This window comes from Castor canadensis, chromosome 11 (genome assembly GCF_047511655.1).
Source record: "Castor canadensis chromosome 11, mCasCan1.hap1v2, whole genome shotgun sequence".
NCBI classification, from domain to species: Eukaryota; Metazoa; Chordata; class Mammalia; order Rodentia; family Castoridae; genus Castor; species Castor canadensis.
This window is the reverse complement of record NC_133396.1, coordinates 106,154,423-106,166,540: the sequence shown is the minus strand read 5'-3', so window position 1 is coordinate 106,166,540 and position 12,118 is coordinate 106,154,423.

The window sequence follows — 12,118 nt, the reverse complement described above, 5'->3', positions numbered from 1 at the left end:
TGTGATGATAATTATTTCTGGAGGATTTGGTATGGAGGGATTCTACTCTGAATATTGTATATGTCAGCAATGCCTTGGTTTGTGTGTCTATGCATTACTCCTATGATCAGAAAACATAAAGAGTAAACAAGAAGCAATGAATAACTTGAGGTCGAGCAAGGATAGTGGCCAAGGAAGTGGAAAGGAGACAGGTGTGAAGGCTGTTGATGTTAACACAGAATTCACAGAATGTACACCATGAAATGTAAGCCTGGAAGGTTGGGAAGGTGGTCACCCCATAAACTGTATGCTAGCACCTTGCCACAAAGTAAAATCACATTTCATTTCGGTGCCCACATGATTGGTCATTTCCCACAGTGACAGTTCCTACTCTGATCCTACCCTTTCTGGTCATTCAACCCCAGTGTGACAAAGCCCTTTTTCATTTCCCCCTACATACCAGAGACCAGTCTGCCAGTGCCACCTTTAATTGAGAGCAAAATGGCCCTGCTCTGAGACCTGCACACATGCATGCATAAATGCATTGTTAAAGAACATGGTGACCTAGTGATTCCACTCCTAAATATGCATCCAAAAGAACTGAAAACACCGCTGGGGTCATAGGTCAAGTGGTAGAGCACCTGTGTAGTGTGAGGCCCTGAATCCAGACCCCAGTACCGGGAGGGAAGAACTGAAAACATACATCCACGCAAAACCTCTTACATGAATATTCATAGCAACATTATTCACAATTACCAGAAAAAAAGAGAACAATCCTTGTGTCCATCAACAAATGAACGGATAAACATGATGTGATCTATCCTTACATTAGAATCTTACTCAGCCATGAAAAGGATGAGCCTTAAAAACAGTACACTAAGTGAAAGAAAGAAATCATTTGCATAAAATGTCCAGAATAGGCAAATCCATAGAAACAGAAGTGGATTAATGGTTGCCAAGGGAATAGGAAATGACTGCTATGGGTACAGGGTTTGAGGGGGTGAGTGAAGATGTTCTGTTGCTCAGACTGAACTCAAACTCATGCTCCTCCTGCCTCAGCCTCTCAAGTGCTAGGATTATAGGTGTGCACTATGACACTTGGCACACTACTTTCTTTACATGGGTGAATTGGATGGTATATGGATACGGTTATAATAACACACACACCCCTCAGTCTCTCGGGAGTTCTGCAGGGGTATGGGTCATGGCACAGCCACCATTGGAGCTGAACTCTGCTCTAAAGGGCAGAGAGAGAAAAGGCACATTAATGAATCTGTCAAATCCTTGCAGATAACACAACATATCTTCTACTGAGGGTTCATTTTCTTGCTTTTCTTCCTATTCCAGTCACAAGTGTAGAAGTATTCATAAATTAGAAGAGCATTCTCAACTGTTGCCCATGCTGGGTAAGGAATATTTCCAATATCAAATCATTTGAAATAACCTTTAGTTTGTAAATATGCAGGCCTAGATGTAAATGCATAAGGCTCAACTCTGATTCTTTACATGGGCTGCCAGATGAATACTAGATGATGAATACTAGAATTGGAAATAGTTCTAGTTTTATTAAAACATAAATAAGATTTCAAGTTTCATAAAATCAAATTTAAAATCATCAGCTTTGTGTAAAATTTTTACTTTTGGGTTTTTGGTGGTACTGGGGATTGAGCCCAGAGCCTTGAGTTTGCTGGGCAAGTTGCTCTACCACTTGAGTTATGCCCCCCTGACCTTTTGTTTTTATTTTGTTTTTGAGACAAGATCTCACCAATACCTTTGTCCAGGCTAGACTTAAACTCTGGGTTCTCCTGCCTCCAACTCCTGAGTAGCTGGGATTGCAGAAGTGCACCCCCACGCCTGGCTACCTTAAATTTTTTATCATTTCAACTAGTATTTTGCCTTTTATTTTCAGAGATAAGGTGATGTCTTGGGCTATATAGGTTGTTACAACAAAATGCCTAAGACTGAGTAATTTATAAACAACAGGAATTTATAGCTCACAGTTCTAGAGGCTTTGAAGTCCACGATTAAGGTGCCAGAAGATTCAGTGTGTGATGAGGGCCTGTTCCTCACAGATGTGTCCTCAGCTGGTGGAAGGGCAAATGAGCCCACTCAGGCCCCATGAGGGCAGAGCACTCATGACCTTGTCACCTCCTGAAGGTCCCACCTCTAATACCAACACTTGGGGGTTGGGATTCAACATAGAACACTTGGGGAACCGCAAACATCAGACCACAGCAGATGACTATTTTAGAAGAAAAGGAACTTTTTAAAAATATGGAAATTTACTTTGATTTTTTTAATGTTTTACATTTATTTCAATTTACATGTTAAAGAAAAATACTCAGATTCTGCATATTTGGGAAACCTTCTTTTGTCCTGTTACATTTCAGATTACTGCTACCAACAGAACACAGTCAGGTCCCGCACATAGTTCATGAAATGAGATCCTATCTCGAAAATACCTAACACAAAAACAGGGCTGGTGGAGTGGCTCAACTGGTAGAGTGCCTGCCTAGCCAGAGTGTAAGGCTCTGAGTTCAAACTCTAGAACCACTAAAAAAAAAAAAAAAAAAGCAAGAAAAACTTTATGAAAAACCATGTAATGACTTATTAATGATTATTTGCCTCTACTACTCATCCAGTTCTGTATAATAGTACTTAAGTTCAATCAATTTTGATATGTTGGTAACTTTGTTATTTTTTTTTTCAAATTTTGTCATTGTAAAAGTAAATTTACCAAAGTAGGAGGTCAGAACATATTTGAATTAACAGTCTCTTAGTTTTATTTAGAACTTTCAGATGTGGCAAAGTCTACAGTGTAGGCCTCTTACTTTATACCCACAAATGTGTGAGGCAGGAGCCCCTTTCTCTCCCCACCCCAGGAAATCACCAGCAACCAGGAGAGAACCTTCCTTCCTCACCCAGGGTGATCAACCTTCCAGAGAAACCCAGCCCCGCCAACAGAGGGTGCTCATGCTCCATGCCCCAAGCACAGTGGCTCACAATAGTCACTCGCCACGGAGAGCACACAAATAGGCCACCCACAGCCCAGCGTCCAGGTTGGGCTGCACGAAATCCAGATGGCTCTTGTGTCACTGTCTCCCCCAGGGCAAGGTGCAAAGGCTGGTCTGCGGGGACTGCCAACGGTTCTGTGCACCTCTGGACATCCATGAACTACTGGCAGTCTTCAGCTCAGGGTCCTCCAAATTCATACAGATTCAAGAACTATTTCTTGATGGGCTCCGGTGGCTCAGCTTGTAAACCTAGCTACTCAGGAGGTAGAAATGAGGAGGTGCCAAGCCAGCCCAGGCAAATAGTTCGCAATTCCATATCAAAAAAGGACTCAAGTCCTTGAGCCTTGAGTGGCTCAAGTCAAGGTGTAGGCCCTGAATTCAAACCCCTGTACCAAAAAAACAAAAAAATTTCTCCTCCACGCTTCCCCCCAAAAGTGAGAAAGTCTCACAAGCTCAACTACGCCCAAGAGTGATGGTACCATATAGAACTGCTGGAACAAAATGGGTGCACTCAGGTCACTAGGACTGCATTCTCCCCAAGCACAGTGTGCAAATGCTGACCTCAGACATGTGTCACAAAAAGGCCCCTTTGAGCAGTTTTCCTGAAACAAAGAGACTGCCTGATCTAAAAGGGAATTGAAGTCACTACTTTGTGTGTGTGCATGTGGTACTGAGGTTTGAACTCAGGGCTTTGTGCTTACCAGGCAGAAACTCTACCACTTGAGCCATGCCCCCAGCCCTTTTTGCTTTCTGTTATTTTTCAAATAGGGCCTCACTTTTGTGCTCAGACTGGTCTGGACCTTCGATTCTATTTCTGCTTCCTGCATGGCTGGGATGACAAGCACACACCACCACACTCAGCTTGTTTTGTTGAGATGGAATCTCGTGACGTTTTTGCTCAGGCTTTCCTTGAACCCAAATCCTCCCCCTCTCTGCCTCCCTCAACGGTAAAATTACAGGCATGAGCCACCGTGCCTGGCTAGGTCACTACTTCTAAATACAAAAACTTGGGCAGAGTGCTTTCCTTGTAAGTGTGAGGCCCTAAGTTCAAATCCCAGTACAAAAAAAAAAAAAAACCTTGGCACTTTTCTCCTTTTCAGTTCACCAAGGTTTAAAAAATCTGAGGGTTTGGCCTCAGCCAGGGCACCACATCAATGGGAGTGATACAGCAGGTAAGGACAGAAGCAGGCTTTCAAGAGGCAATGACATGTACATCTTGAATACAGTAAGTAGGGTGTCCATGAAAAGAAGTAGGAAAATCTCAGAATGAGCCACATCCAGGTGAGCATGCCAAGGGAGGAGGAGGAGGGAGAGCAGAAATCAAAGGTCTGAGGAACATCTGTATTTCTAGGACAAGAAGAGAGGTGGAGTCAGAAATACAAAAGGCAAGAACAAGAAGGCAGGAGAATCAAGAGTGACTTCAAGAAACAGGGCCATGCTGGCAGAGTGGCTCAAGTGGTAAGAACAAAGCTGTGGTCTTCTAGAAACAGTTCCAATAGAGACAGGAGCAGAGGTCAAATTTCAAAGCATTAGGGAGGAAGGGAGCTGAGTTTAGTGCTGGTACACACCTAAAATCCCAGCACTAGGTAGGCTGAGGAAGGAGGATTATGAGTTTGTGACTGATTTAGGACAGGGAAGGATGGAGAAACTAGAAAAACCAAGGAAAAGGGTAATTGAGTCAGGAGCAACAGGAAGAGGAGTATGAAGTTGAGGAGGAGAAGTGGGGGACAAAGGTTGGTGTTCGGCTCTGGCTTCTGACACCTGCCTAGTCTTTCAGATGCCTGGACAAGGGATAACATCAATGTTGCCATGCCACTACTATGGGGGACAGGATCTGACTAAGGGACCTCTAGGACCCCCAGAGCAAAGTTACTTTCGTGGCCATATTCATGGTCTCCTTTCTGCTTGTTCACTCATTCAACAATATTGACTGCCTACCTCCTGCCCAGTAAGTGCTGGAAGTCACATCAGCAAGAGGAACCAGGCTCTGACCTTGCAGAACTCACAATAAACCAGGGAAGGAAGAGAGGAAGCAGAGAGCCAAAGGGAAGAAGAGCGAGCCAGGAGAACAGAAGGGGAAAGTGTTCCAGGCAGAGATCATAGAACACGCAAAGATATCAAGGTAAACAAGAACCTGCTGAGTTCCAGGAACTGGGATGGAAAAGGTCAGGATGGTTAGAGAACAGTGCCCCAAAATGGTCATCTGAGGAGTTAGGCTGAAGCCATAGGAACAGGGCCTCCTGGGATATTTCACACACGAAAAAATACTCCTCCCAAAAAATTAAGTACCTAATTATGAATACAGGTCTCCACAGGTCTCTATACGCTGGGACCAAAACATCACACACTACAGAAAAGCCATAACCCTTGCTGGGGTAGGGGAATGCCTGTGGTGACAAAATCAGTGAGCAGCAGAAACATGGACTCCTGAAATCAACTGTGGATCCCAGAGAGTCATTCTCAAAATGAGATGACCACCTGACCCAGCCAGCACTGGGCGGGGCCAAGCCCCTCCCTGGGATGTAAGTAGAGGATGAAACCCAGGCCCAGGTGAGTCAATGCCCTGAGGAAGAAGGTGGAAGAATTGGGGCATGCATGAGGTGATGCTGCTGGCCACCCCAGCTCCCTCCATTCCCCTATGCCTGGGTGGGTCCCGATGACAGCAACTGCAGGAAGAGAAATGTCACCATAATCTGCTTGGCTTGCAGAAGTCAGCACATCCAATCCCACACACTCTACAAGTTACCTCTTGCCCTTCTCTTAAAAGCATTGCCACGTGTGTTTAAGTAAGTAGCAGCACTCGGTGGTAGTGTTACTTTTTTATCTGTCTCCCCAGCTGATCTGTGAGCTCACCAAAGACAAGGGCTGGGTTTTGTTTAACCTGATATGTCCTGATTCATATACAGTGAGTGATGGATACTGGCTGGAGGGAGGGATGGAAGGATGGATGTATGGATAGCTAGATGGGTGCATGGGTGAATGGACCCACAGTAAGTTTGACATAAGGGGAACTGAATGTAATTGGCTATATCACTTTTGAGCATGTCAAATTCAATCCCAGCAGACTTCACAAAAGTGAAGAATGATTGATACAAGGACCACAACTTGAATTTCACCTGACTTGTGCTTGCATGGCCTATGCATCCCAAGTGTGGGCCTGCCAGATTCACCTCTATTGTCAAGTAAAAAACCATGTGAGGCTGGTGTGCCATGGCAAGAAGGGGTGTTCAGAAGCCAAAGAGCACAATCGAGCATGCTCCAGAGCTGATCTTGGCTTGTCACCACCTTCTAGTTCAAGGTGGGTTCAGATCATCCATCAGTGAGCTCATTTTTAGGGCCCACTCCCAGAGCAGGAAGGCGAAGTTCCTGGGCAAGCCCAGGGCCCTAGAGGACCTGCTTGTGGGGCTTATGCAAGTCTGGGCCAGTCAGACAGATGAGGAAGAGCCTGGGAGCCTGCGCAGAGGAAGGGGAGCCCCAGGCAAGCCAGATTGAGCACAGGTTCTCAGACTTGTCAGCATTTTGTCTTTGTTTATACATTTCTGTGTTTCCTTTCTATTTCTTTTCTTTTTTTTTTTTTTTTCAGTAATGGAGCTTGAACTCAGGGCCTTCACCTTGAGTCACTTCACCAGCCCTTTTATTTTGTGAGGATGAGTTTTCAAGATAGGATCTTGAGAACTATTTGCCTGGGCTGGCTTCAAACCTCGATCCTCCTGATCTCTGCCTCCTGAGTAGCTAGGATTACAGGTAGCCACAGCGCCTGGCCTTTTTATTTCTTAATAGAATTACTTTTCTAAAAAGTGCCAACCTTATCTCACACATATCAAAGAGTAAGGTGAGGGGGGGAATTAGAAGTTCAATTCCAACCAGGTGCTAGTAGCTCACACCTATTAATCCTAGCTACTCAGGAGGCAGAGATCAGGAGGATCAAGGTTCAAGGCCAGCACCAGGCAAATAGTTCCCAAGATCCAATCTCTTAAAAAACCCATTTCAAACTGGCAGAGTGGCTCAAGCGGTAAGAGCACCTGCCTAGAAAGTGTGAGGCCCAGATTTCAAACCCCAGTGCCACCAAAAATAGTTCAATTCCAGGTCCAATTCCACTGTTTCTGGCTGTGTGAATTGGGGCGAGGGGGAAAGGAAGATGCCCTGGCCATGGAGCATCTGCTTAAGTGTCCTCCAGACACTGTGCTAACTGTACAGCCTTCACAATAAGTAGCATTGTCCCCAATTCAGAGGTGGGAATCAAGGCTCAGAAAGGTGACCTAGGTTTCTCAAGATCCCACTGGTAGTGACAATTAAGAATCAAACCTGACTACAGAATGTGCTTCCCAAAGTTACTTCACCTGTCTGTGTCCCATTTCTTCAGTTTTCAAATGGGAACAAGAATACAGCTATTGCAAAAATGAAATGAAGTAATATACAGGAAGACACGTGGTAAACAGTAAAGTATGCCACCATGTTAATGTCCTCTACAGTCCAATGGGTCCCCTTCCCTCCTCTCTGGTTCTCTCTTAGAGAGGGCAGAAGCTGACAATGACTTTGCTAAATGGATCCAAGGCCGTGGCTCTCTGCCCTTCCTCACTTGCTTGGCCAATAGGATTGAGAGTGCAGTCCCTGGAACATCCCAGGTTTGCTAGAACAATGACCAACCCACGCCAACCAACCATCTTGCAAGACCGGCCAGCCTCAGCAGCAGGAGACTTGAGCTGCCAAAGCTATCACTGGCTCAGGTCTGGATGTGCCTGGGAGCTCACCAGAGGCGTCACGGAGAAGGGATGTTGCTGGGAATTGCTCCACTCAGCAGACATTCCGTGGCCCAGATGGACAGCTGCCATGGTGTAGGGCAGGCCTCCGCCTCGGCCAAGAAACAGCAGGTCCAAGTCTGTCCCCTTGTCCTATAGCACACAGGCTTATTCCCTTCTGGGAAGTGACTCTTGTGGCTTCCTGGTCCTGGTACAGCTTGATTCACCTAAGCAGAACAGGTGACTGGGCTGGTGGCCTGGCCTTCTCAGGGAAGGCTGGAAAAGGCCAGGAGGCAGGGAATGAACCACACTCCCAGGGGCTCAAGCTGAGCCTTCACTGCCATCCTCTAACAAAGGATACAGGTTCATGCTCTCATAGAGCCTTGGGGTGGAGAAAGAGCTCGGATTGGAAAGTCAAGAGCCCTGGGCCCAAGTCCTGGTACCCGCACTAATTACTGTTTGAACTTGAGAAAACCATTTCTCTCCCTGGGCCTCAGTTTCCTTATCCATGAGCAAGGGGTTTGGAGTTAGATTAGTGAGGTCCACTATAATGCTCACATTCTGTAACACCCCATATCAGCATAAGGAGCCCTCAGAAAGTCTCACACAGTCCCCAAGGTAGGCCTTCCACAGCCCGGAACCTGGAAGCTGGACAGAAAAAATAACTGAGCCAGGAGCAAGCAGCAGCCCCGCCTCCTAACACCTGTGGGCTGCCTGCACCACCATTAGCTAGGACTCCCAAGGGACTCACCTTTGGCAGGATGCTCCCAGGACTCACCTGGATGGAAAGGGATAGAACCCTAAACCGTAAAGAGGAGACTTGTCACTTCATTTGGCTGTCAGACAAAAGGCACTATCCAGATCCAGAATTAGGTTACAAAAGTGATAGCAGCTGATCTCCATGTAATAAAAGTTGCCAAACTCCAGTCACCTGTTTATCAAGTCATAAGTGATCAAGACAAATGCCAGCATTCATCACCAACCCCATCACCAGCAGTGCTGTCCTGGGCCACTTGAGCAAGCATGTTGGAGGGTGGAAAGTGCAGAGCCCTCGTGTCCTTCCCTCAACACCAGGGTACAGAAGACTGGGCTTCAGGTAGGGAGTTCCAGATGGAGACTGAACCCAGGTATAGAAAGGAACGCTTTGCTACTTTGGACAACTCCCTTGGCCCTAGGCCTTACTTTACTAACCATAAAAATGAGGATGAAGCCAGGCGCCCATGGCTCACACTTAAGTACTCAGGAAGATAGCTGTTCAAAACCAGCCCAAATAGTTTGAGATGCTATCTCAAAAACACCCAACACAGGACCGGGCTGGTGGAGTGGCTCAAGTGATAGAGCACCTACCTAATAAGCATGAGGTCCTGAGTTCAAGCCCCAGTACCACCAAAATAATAATAAGGTATTCAGGAGTTTTGCTGGCCAGCTGACATCGTATTGGTTGTTTGAAATTAGCCTTAGCAGAAGTATTTTCATTACAGAAAGAGTCAAATGCTACAGATCGGGGCTTGGTTTTGTGTTTGTTTGTTTTCCTGAAAGCCAACTGTTAAACATTTACCACATAAAAGTAACACAACAGAGTGAGTTTGTTATTGCTGCAAACACACCCTAACATTGTCTAAATAAATGCTGATTATTCCAAGCAGGAAGTTTAGATCATACCATTTCCTAACACTTGTACATTTTTTGTTTCATTTTTCACAAACGTTTATTGAGATCTATGTGCCAGGTACCAAAGAGTCAAAAGAAAAAAAAAAACAAAACTCTTTAATTGCCCCCAGCATGGTAGAGAAGTGAGAAAGTATCCACTATGGAGCATTCTGAAATGGGCAGGGGTGTCCCTTGTTCTGGTCTAGTTGTGGGAGTCCAAGCCAGAACAATTGGGACAGGTATGTCAGTCAGAGTGAATGCAAAGGCACCTTGTTTAAATGCCTCTCTAAACCAGACATGGTGGTACATCTCTATAATACCAGCACTGAGGAGGTGGATGCAGGAGGATCAAGAGTTTGAGGCCAGCCTGGGCTACATAGAAAGAACCTGTCTCACATAGCCAAGGACTGGGGTTGTAGCTCAATGGTAGGGTACCTATCCAGCATGCACACAGCCCTGGGTTCAAATCCCAGCAACACACACATAAATAAATGCCTTTCTGAGCCCAGTTGTCGTGACGCACACAAGTAATCTACAAATGCCTCTCTCAGAATTAACTTTGGGGAAGTTTTCAAGTTGTTATATTAGGTGCTACTTTTTATCCTGGCCAAAAAGTTCATCCTTTACCTTGTCTCCTTCACCAGAATTTAGCACCACATTTTCTTTGGTTGTTTCAAAGCCCTAAATTTGCACTCACGAGAAGAGAATTTTCCATCACTGAAGCCAGGTTTTCAAAGTAAAGAGGAGCCCTCAAAGACATTTGATAGAGGTAACATCCTGAAGTGCTGGAGCCCAAACACCCAAGGTGACTACTTCAGGTTGTGGCAGGCATTTGGATGTACAAGACCATTGAAATTTCCATCTCATTACTCAGTAATGCTTTACCGGGAACAGTCAGCCACCAATTTTCTCCAGGTTCTGCCTTGAAGACTGCCAGGATTTGAATTTCAAAAATGAGAGGGGAAAAAAAAGACCAAAAGCATCCAGACAGAAAAAGGAGGTTGCATTCAAAGGAACAAAAGTCAAAGTGACCTCAAACTGCAACATAAACACCAATAAACAATGAAAGCAGGTCATGATCCTGTACCAGCCAAGTCATTGTCCACATTGTAGAAGCAACAGAATGTCATTCTCTCATAGTCATGAGTTCAGAAAATACATCACCCACAGGACTGGGGATGTGGCTGAAGTGGTAGAACACCTGCCTAGCAAGAGCAAGGCCATGAGTTCAAACCTCAATGTCACCAAAAAAAATTGAAAATATGTAACTTAGATACCTTTTTTTGGTGTGTCGTGGGACTGGGGTTTAAACTCAGAGCTTCATGCTTGCAAAGCAGAGCTCTACAGCTTGAGCCACACCTCCAGTCCATTTTGCTCCCGCTATTTTGGGGATGAGGTCTTGCAAACTATTGGCCCACGCTGGCCTCAAACCACAATCTTCCCAATCTCTGCCTCCTAAGTAGTTAGGATCACAGGCGTGAGCCACCGGCACCCAGCTTTACATACCCTTTGTGTGTGTGTGTTGTGGAGGGGACCATTAACTGTCAGGAGAGAAATCAAAAGAGAAAGTTCAAACATGGGAGGAGGATAAAGAAAAGAAATACTGGGGGTCATTTTGATCCAAGGACATTATATACATGTATGGGAATATCACAATGAAACCCCTTATACAGTTAATAGACACTAATAAACTTTTTCCAGAGTTTTAAATTTTTTTTATTTTATTTTATCATTATTACAATTACTTATATGTATATACATTATTTGGGCTGCCACCCCCCTTCCCATGTTTTTTTTTTTTTTAATGAAAATTCAAATGGGAAGTCGAGGTAACCACAAAAAAATTAAGAGTGAGTAGAAATGTCTAAAGAATGAATGATTGTTGTAAATTTGGGACAGGGAGGGGTGTTGTTTTCTTTTCTTTTTTTTTTTTTTTTTTTGTAGTACTGGAGTTTGAACTCAGGGCCTACACCATCAGCCCTGTTTTGTGGTGGGTTTTTTTAGAGATAGGGTCTCTCAAACTATTTGCCCAGGCTGGCTTTGAACTGTAATCCTCCTGATCTCTGCCTCCTAAGTTAACCAGATGTTAGCCATTTATATGAAATTCTAGAACAGACAAAACTAATCTATGGTGAATCTAAGCAAAACAATAGTTGTTTCTGGGATGGCAAGGATTGAGCAGGAAGGATTAAAAAGAAACTTGCTAAAATGAAGAAATGTTCTCTGTATCCATAAGGGTTTGTGGTATAGAGCTGTGTGCATTCCTCAAAACTCATGGAGCCAGGCGCCAGTGGCTCAAACCTGTAATCCTAGCTCAGATCAGGAGTATCACAGTTCGAGGCCAGCCTGGCAAATAGTTTGCAAGACCCCCATCTCCAAAAATAACCAAAGCAAAATAGACTGGAGGTGTAGCTCAAGAAGTAGAATGCCTGCTTTGCAAGCATGAAGCCTAAGAGTTGGGGGTGTAGCTCTGTAGGACAGTGGTTGCCTAACATGCATGAGGCCCTGGGTTTAATCTTCATTACTGAAAAAAGCCCTCCATTTCACTGTATATAATTTTACCTAATTTTTAAATAACAATATTGAGTCTCCTAATCTATGAATATGATTTAATCTATGTCTATTTAGTTCTTTAATTCCTCTCAGCAATGTAGTTTTCATTGTATAGATCTTGCATGTTTTTTATCAGATTTATCCCTATTTCATATTTTGTTATTATAATTAATATATATTTCA